This window comes from Condylura cristata, unplaced genomic scaffold, assembly GCF_000260355.1.
Source record: "Condylura cristata isolate star-nosed mole 26May11 unplaced genomic scaffold, ConCri1.0 scaffold00001, whole genome shotgun sequence".
NCBI lineage: Eukaryota > Metazoa > Chordata > Mammalia > Eulipotyphla > Talpidae > Condylura > Condylura cristata.
In genome coordinates, this window is record NW_004567102.1 from 83,870,301 (window position 1) to 83,877,526 (window position 7,226).

The 7,226-nt window shown below is 49.5% G+C and overlaps 1 protein-coding gene across 1 annotated transcript in view; it reads left to right on the forward strand.

The window, feature by feature from the left end:
- Positions 1–2,478: 2,478 nt before the first annotated feature.
- Positions 2,479–7,226, forward strand: part of TIAM2 (T-cell lymphoma invasion and metastasis 2) — a 37,885-nt gene continuing 33,137 nt past the window's right edge. The window contains exon 1 of the mRNA XM_012721412.1: positions 2,479–2,502. The gene's annotated coding sequence lies outside the window, so the exon portion shown is untranslated. The remainder of the gene's footprint in view (positions 2,503–7,226) is intronic.

The following is a 7,226-nucleotide window of genomic DNA, read 5'->3' on the forward strand; positions in this document are numbered from 1 at the left end:
ACTGGTCCTGGACCCTGCGTGCCAAGGTTTTGGGGACTGAGATCATGTGTATGTTGCTACTCCCCGAAAGGGGGGCTTGATGCCCATATTTTCACCACTGTCCTGCTAAGAACACAGCGCCGTGATTCATGAGCTCACGTTGCTCCTCAGTGCACACTCAGGAGACCCCTTCCCATCAGCAAACGGCTGAGACTGAGAAGCAGAGACCTCCCAGCAATCAGTGGCTTTGCCCAAGAGGCCACCCCCAAGGAGCGGGACAGGCAGCAGACCCCGCCGCACTCAGCACCTAGAAGTGGGTCCCCACTCGACTGCGGCCTCTGAGTGTCCCAGCCGCCCCTGTGGAAGGAGGACATCCGCAGGGTGTATGTGATTTTAGCAGAGATGCTGTTTCATCGAGAGCATTAACTGTACCCCTGGAGTCCCCCAGAGAGGCTGCTGGTGGTTTTGAGCCAGCGAGGCCCCTGATGAAGGACTTGAATCTGGGGGCCCTGGGTCCCGTTAGTTGTGGTACTGGACTGCAGGTAGGAAAACCCCTCTGTGTGAATGCTGTCTTTTGAAAACTTGCAGTTTTTTTTTTTTTTTTAAAGAAGGATGTATTTATGTATTCATACAGAACTGGGGTACAGGCCAGAGATGCGGAGGGTGAGAGGCTTCACCAGAGACAGAGCGGGGAGCAGAACAGGCAGATGGATGAAGCACACTGCTGAGGGGCGCAGGGGCGGGTCAGGAGAGGTCTGCCGCGCCATGTGGTCACCTCAGGGGCAGGCGGGAATCGAACTCATGCAGAAGTGGCTTAAGCTTCTTAGTGCTGCGCTTTAACCTGCTGCACCACCAGGGAGGGTCAAAAACTTGCAGTTTTTAAGAGCATCTCTTTGGGCAAAGAGTTACCAGACAAAGTCTTTCTGTAAACAAGCACTTTTGACATGAAGTGTGTGTGTCCAGAAACAACTAGTCATTTTGCTAATTGTTTTGGTAAAAAGTAACTGCAGTGCTAGGGTGTCGGGCGATTTATTTAATAAGAGACAAACTAGAAAAAAAATCTTGTCCTTACTCCCTTGTAGACACTATCGACCTTGCAAATGCTTACCAGATGGTGAAGGTAATTGCAGCCCGAGGTTCTAGTTTTAACCCCCCCACCCCACTTAAGCCGCTCTCCTTTTAAATTGACTTGTGAGTAGCATAGGCTGAGCTCCCAGAATCCACTTAGATGCAGATTTGCTCTTTGGAATGACTCATGTGTGTCCATTATACAGCTTCCCACCAGGGGACCAGCATGGAGCCAGAGAGGTGGCCAGGCCCCCATCTCCCCATTTCCTGCTAGGAGAGGGCGGGTGTCTGGCTTCCATCCCTGGCCTAGACCGCCTTGCCGCGTTCAGCTCCGAGCAGGCTCTGTGTGTTTGTGTGTGTACACTGCTATTACTGAGTCTGCCTGGCCGACACCCAGGCCCCAGATGGAAGAACATATCAGGGCTCCTGACGGTGGTTGGTGCATTTAAAACATGCTTCTACATTGGGAAAGACAGGCTGTGCGGGACAGAGGCTTGGTCTCAGAGTGCTCCCGCCTCATGGTGCTCAGCGTTTCCTTTCGCCGGTGGAAGCTCATGGCTTTGTCAGCAGGGCGGGGTGGGTCCAGGACACTCGGATGCTGATTCCTTGATAAAGCTGTGTTGCTTAGGAATTTGCTTTCCTTTTCTCATTCTCTGTCATTTAGTTATTCACTTGTTTATTTAACAAATAACGAAGACTATTTTGAGAAATGTTGTAAGTACATAAAGCCAAATTGGGCATTGTTTCTACCCACAGAAGTTTAATAGGTGAGTGGAAAATACAAAGTGCTTGTATGTATTCATTCTTTGTCTCAAAAAAAAAAAAAAATCTTGGTAATAGAGGACTAGCGGTCACACTCAGGCAGGATTCCCTGGATTTTTCTGACTACTTAGTGCAAAGGCAAGCAGAAGAGCGGCGTGGAAGTTTGCGTTTAATCTGCACCCCCAGAGGGCCTCTAGGAGCTGGGAGCTGGGGAATGGTGGGGTGTTTTCCTGAATTATCTTAGTACATATCTGTGTAGGCAGAATAGCACTCCCTCCTCCAAGAATGTTCAGATCCTAATCCCCAGAACCAGTGACTGTGGGAGCGGGGACTGGCAGAGCAGAAGGGACTTTGCAGATGTGGTTAAATTGAGATTCTTGAGATGGTATAATATCTGTGTCCTATAAAAGTTTGCAAAGCAAAGAAAAGCTAAGTGATGGAGCGCTCCAGTCTGTGCAACAAATCACATTTCCTCTTTAAATAGAATCAGGTCTTGACTGCCACAGAGAAGGTGTTTGTTAAGGCTTCGTAATAGCAGGCTGTCTCGAATATAAAGTTCACTAAGAGCCTTAAAAGCAATAATTATCCCTTACGTCACCCTGACGGAGCGGAGATGTGCGCTTACCATTTTGCTTCCACAGCCGGGTAAATCAAGGCACCAAGTCGCATTAAGTCGTCAGCAACTTGGACAAGGTCAGTGGTGGGTGGGGTTTTCCTCCGTGGAGGGCAAGTGTGTGGCCTCGAACCACCTGTTTTCCTTTGAAAGGTTTCTCTGCCAACACACACGAGCGAACCCTGGTAATGATGTGCTCCAGGGTGAGGGGAGCCCAGAGGGGCTGGACCGATGGAGGGGCTGGACTGCTCGCCCCTTCTCCTGGGCTGGGGCTGGGGCTGGGGCTGGGGTCGGGGTCGGGGTCTGACTGCTCAGCATCTCGGGCTTTCTCAGTTCAGGGGCAGGTCGGCTTAGGAAAGCTTCGCTCTCCTTGGTCTCGTGCCTGCTTTGCGAGCTCACGCTGATTTTCTCCTGCCGGCAGCAACACCAGACTGGAGCTCATGGGACGTGGTCCTGTGGAACTCACTATGGGGGAGTAGACCTTTAACTCCCCTCCAGTTCACTGTGCCTGAGATGCTTAACAACTTTTTTGAAACTGAGTATCACACTATCAGAATCACTTTCATAATGTCAAAACCAGTGGTTTTAGTAGATTCACTCAATGCATCCCCACCAACTGATTGCAGACCGTTTTCATCAACTCGGCAGGAAGCCCTGTACCACCAGCAGCCCCCTCCTGCCCGGCCCCTGGCACCACGTGCCCCTTGGGCCTGCCGGGAGGGCCAGGTCTGCGCTTTCAAAGGAACAGGACCTGCAGTGTGAGCGCGCTGTCTGGCTTCTTTCTCAGAGCAGCGCGTCTCCTCGGTGCCTCCATGGGGAATGTGGCCCAGGAATTCCCTCCTCTTTATGGCTGACTAATATTCTCCTGCACCCCGCAGGCCCACAGAGCAGCAGCCTTCCCGGGAGGAGGCGTTGCTGTTTGCTTTCCTCCGTGGATGGCCCAGCTGCATCTGTGCACTTTATTTTAGGCTCCTTCTCAAAATAGAATTTTGATTAAGTATTTCGTCAGGGTTTTGGGCTTGGATTCTTCTTTGCCAGAGTGCTTTACGTGTTTGAAATCGGTGTTTGCATGTACTGCTCTATAGGTTTGGTGCCCTCCTGCATTGGGTGGGGATGAGTTTCTTGTAGAATCAAAACGCGGCTGGAGGCGACTTTATTGCTAGCTGTGGATTCGTCACCGGGGACCGGAGAGGTTTGCCCAGGGGCTCTGTCTCCTTTTTTGGGGGGCAAGGAGTGACTGTGCAGGCCAGAGCTCGCCTGGAGAGCAGGTGGTGGGCCTCCCTCGGTGCTTCTCCCTTTGTAAGAAGGCGTCTGCTCTGTGGTGGCAGGGGGTGGCCTGCCCCTGCACAGCCACTGCTCCTCCCTCTGCGTGTTCCTTTCCTGAGTCTGCTGGTTCTCAGAAGATAATTAAACTAGGCCACAGCCACCTACTATCAACAGCCATTTGCTACCTGTATTTACTGCTCTCCATTTATCACCAGTGACCTGCATTGCCAAGAACATCGCCCTCTGGAATGTGACCTCTGTTTAAGTGAACTTGGCAGATTTATGAAATTTACATTTTTCTCGTGTGGTGTTTATGCTGTGATAGAATTTACCGCTCTGCAAGCTTTACAGTGACATCCAAACTGCGGTTCTAAATTTCCTTCACACAAGAATAATAGCAGCGAAATGGAGAAATGGAGAACCCCAGATCACTTGGGAAAAGTGACGAATCTTTATCTGTAGCCCAAGTCCATAATACCGACAGACAGCAGTCTCTTGTTCATGATGTGGTCACGGGCTTTGCTGGCCTCTGCTGCTGTAAACTCAAGATCCTTTTTCTCGCGGGATGAATACTCCAGCTATTACTTTGATTGTTTGCTTCAGTGTTCTAATTTCCACTCACCGATGATGAGTCATATTTGCCTGGGTGACAGAGCACAGCAAATGTCATTAATGAAAGACGTCACAGCCCCTATGTTTTTAAGTAAAAGCATGAGTAAAAGGTGAGTCTGAGTTACATAAAGATATTCTTTGCTCCACAGAGTTAGCAGATTTAAATTTACTGGTTGAGTGATACCGGGCTCCTCCATGCAGGCAAACTTCTGTCAGTGATGCAGCCCACCATCAGACCACCCTGCGTGTGCATGCAGAATTTTAGATGGTGGGTGAAGCTCAGAGAACTGGAAAAATCCTCATTTTATAATTACAAAATGCTGTATCCTTCCACTGGCAGCTTGACTTTACCTTTTTAATAAAAGTAATAAGAGGCGCCTCTCTTTTGCTGATACAAAAAAGGGAAGAAATTGGAGCCGTCAGAATTCTGTAGATCATTAAAATGTTTTTAGGTCTTAGTAGCTCTCTTGTCTTGGGCGGTAATAAAATTACCGTTCTTAAAATTGCATCCACCCGTTTAAAAAGAAAAGACACATAAATGAAGGGATGGAAACTGGATCCTTTCTAGTTTCTTTTCAGATCTAAGATGCATTGATTCTCCATAAGCTCCTTGCTAGGGAACTGCGCTGTGGAAATTCTAACACATGAAAAGAGAAAGGGAATAAATAGAGTAGATTGAAACATAATTGTGCAAACCATCTCACCTGAATGTCAGCAGGTATAAAACTCTTAACTGGCAAGGTTAGCCAGTGCTGAGGCCCCAGGGGAGTGTGTAGGTGAGAACCTAGCTTAAACGTTTGCTTAAAACTTCTTGATACTATTACTTAGGTTTCTTCTCAGCCTTCTTCATGGAGGATCATGTCTCCCTTGGTGATGCACTCTTGAGCCTGAGACGGAGCCCGTGGAGTGCGCTACTTCATGTATCCCAGCGCCGGCTCATCTCTTGCTTGTTGCATTAGTCAACACTTGTCTGCCTTCGGGGCATGAGGAAGCTCGGTGGCTTGACACCTGCTCTGAGCTGGGAACTTTTTGCATTCTTGATGTCTCTGACACTCCCCTGCAAAGTCCTGGCTTGGGGAGAGCCAGTGGTGGTTCTCAACAGAAGTTTACAGGTCTGTTTTTGGTTTTCATTATGAACTGAAGGCAAGTGGTGTTTGTGGTGAAGATACTATCACTGGATGTGGCTTATGCTGCAAACTGCCGACTGGATGTCCCCAGGATGGACATCTGAGCGGAGAATTAGCACTGTTTTGCAAATGAGCCCTTGCTTTTTGCCCACAGCTCTAGGAATGTAACACCTCTGAAAGCCAAGACAAGTTTTGTCTTTGTTTTGTTCAGGAATGTGTCCAGTGTCTGCCCCTTTGGGAAGTCCTGTGTGTGTTTGAATTGCCACCACCCCTCTGTCCCCAGCCTCCTCTGAGATGGAGCTGGTATGTCACCTTGTCGGGTGAGGCCTGTCTCCTCCTACTGTGGCTGTACCCAACCAGTATATATTTGGTTTTATTACAAGTTACTTTCCATATGTCTTTCTCCAGGTGTTGCTAGTAGGGCATTGCACTGTGTTTTGTGAAATTATGTGCGGAGGTAGATTATGGAGAACATGAATCCCATCGCACTATAGAAGAAGTAGTTAGAGTTTTGGACATAGGGCTTGGGATCTCACTGCCTGGATGTCTGCTGTGAGATTGGAGAGTGTCATTCAGGGATGATTTCTATCTCACCGCCTGTCCCTTGAGTCTGCTCAAATGAATCCTCAGCCCACAAACTGAAGCAGAACTCTGACTACTGTCTTTAACTTCTCAAAAACAACAAAAAAAAAAACATTCCATAATGGGGGGAACAACTGTTCTCCTCTTAGTTTTGTGCTCAGAGACTCAGGGTTATAGCATCTTGAGATTTCAACTCCATTCCTCCAGTAGTTGCTATTTCTGAGGCTGCAGAAGGCCTCAGACTTCGTGGCAGGGGCTTCCAGAACATTCTTCCCAAGGAACCGGTTGTCTGTGCACTGGTGGCTGCTCCTAGCTGCAGAGACGGCCTCACCATCTGGCTGCCTGATGTCTCCAGGCTCTGGGGGCCACTGCCTCAGTGGGTGTCCGGGGCCAGGGAGAATTTGCTCCCTCCCCCTAGCCACCCGGTTGAGCAGAGGAGTCAGCAGCAACAGGGGGCTGTGGGTGACTTGAGCAAGGTAAGCCTCACCCAGCTGCCTGCTGAGCATCATGGGGCAGGGGCTCCTGAGGAGTCTAGTAGGCAGGTAACCATTTGGTCTGTGACCATCTTCGAGCCCTTTCTCAGGCTTCCCAGCAACATCCATTTCCAGAGAGCTCCCCTAGCACTCGTCACAGGCAGCCACCAGTCTCTCGGGGCTGCTTGTGCTTCAGGGCCGTGCGCAGGCCACACTCCTGCCTGTTGACTGCGGGCTTGGCTTTGGGAGTGATGTCAGTGGAGGCTTTGAATTACGTTGCTTGCTGTGGGTGAGGCCGCCTTAGCTGTAGCAGTTCCTCATGTTTCTATTTTTGAGATGGGATCCAGGATGTTACTTGAACACAGGTTTTCCCTTTCAGCTGCCTGGTTGAGAGTGACGTGAGGGGGTCTGTACTGATGCCCGGGGCAGGGTCCCACTGTGTTGCTGGCATCTGTACCCGACACCCGGGTTCCCTGCTGGTCTGTGAGGAGCTGCAGGGTGGGAGTTGGGGGAACTTTTCCAGAACAGCTTGCTTGGTGACCTCAGTTTTCAAACTATGTGCTGATGACAGGAACAAGATATCCTAGCCTGGCCTTACCTGTGGCATCTGTCTCTTAGCTGAGATCCATCCAGACTGGTACAGGAGCGATGACTTTTTTTTTTATTACAAAGTTTATTTTTACATCATTTTTTTTTTCATCTCAATTGTAATCCCCGCGGGTTTCCCATCACCAAATCAACCCT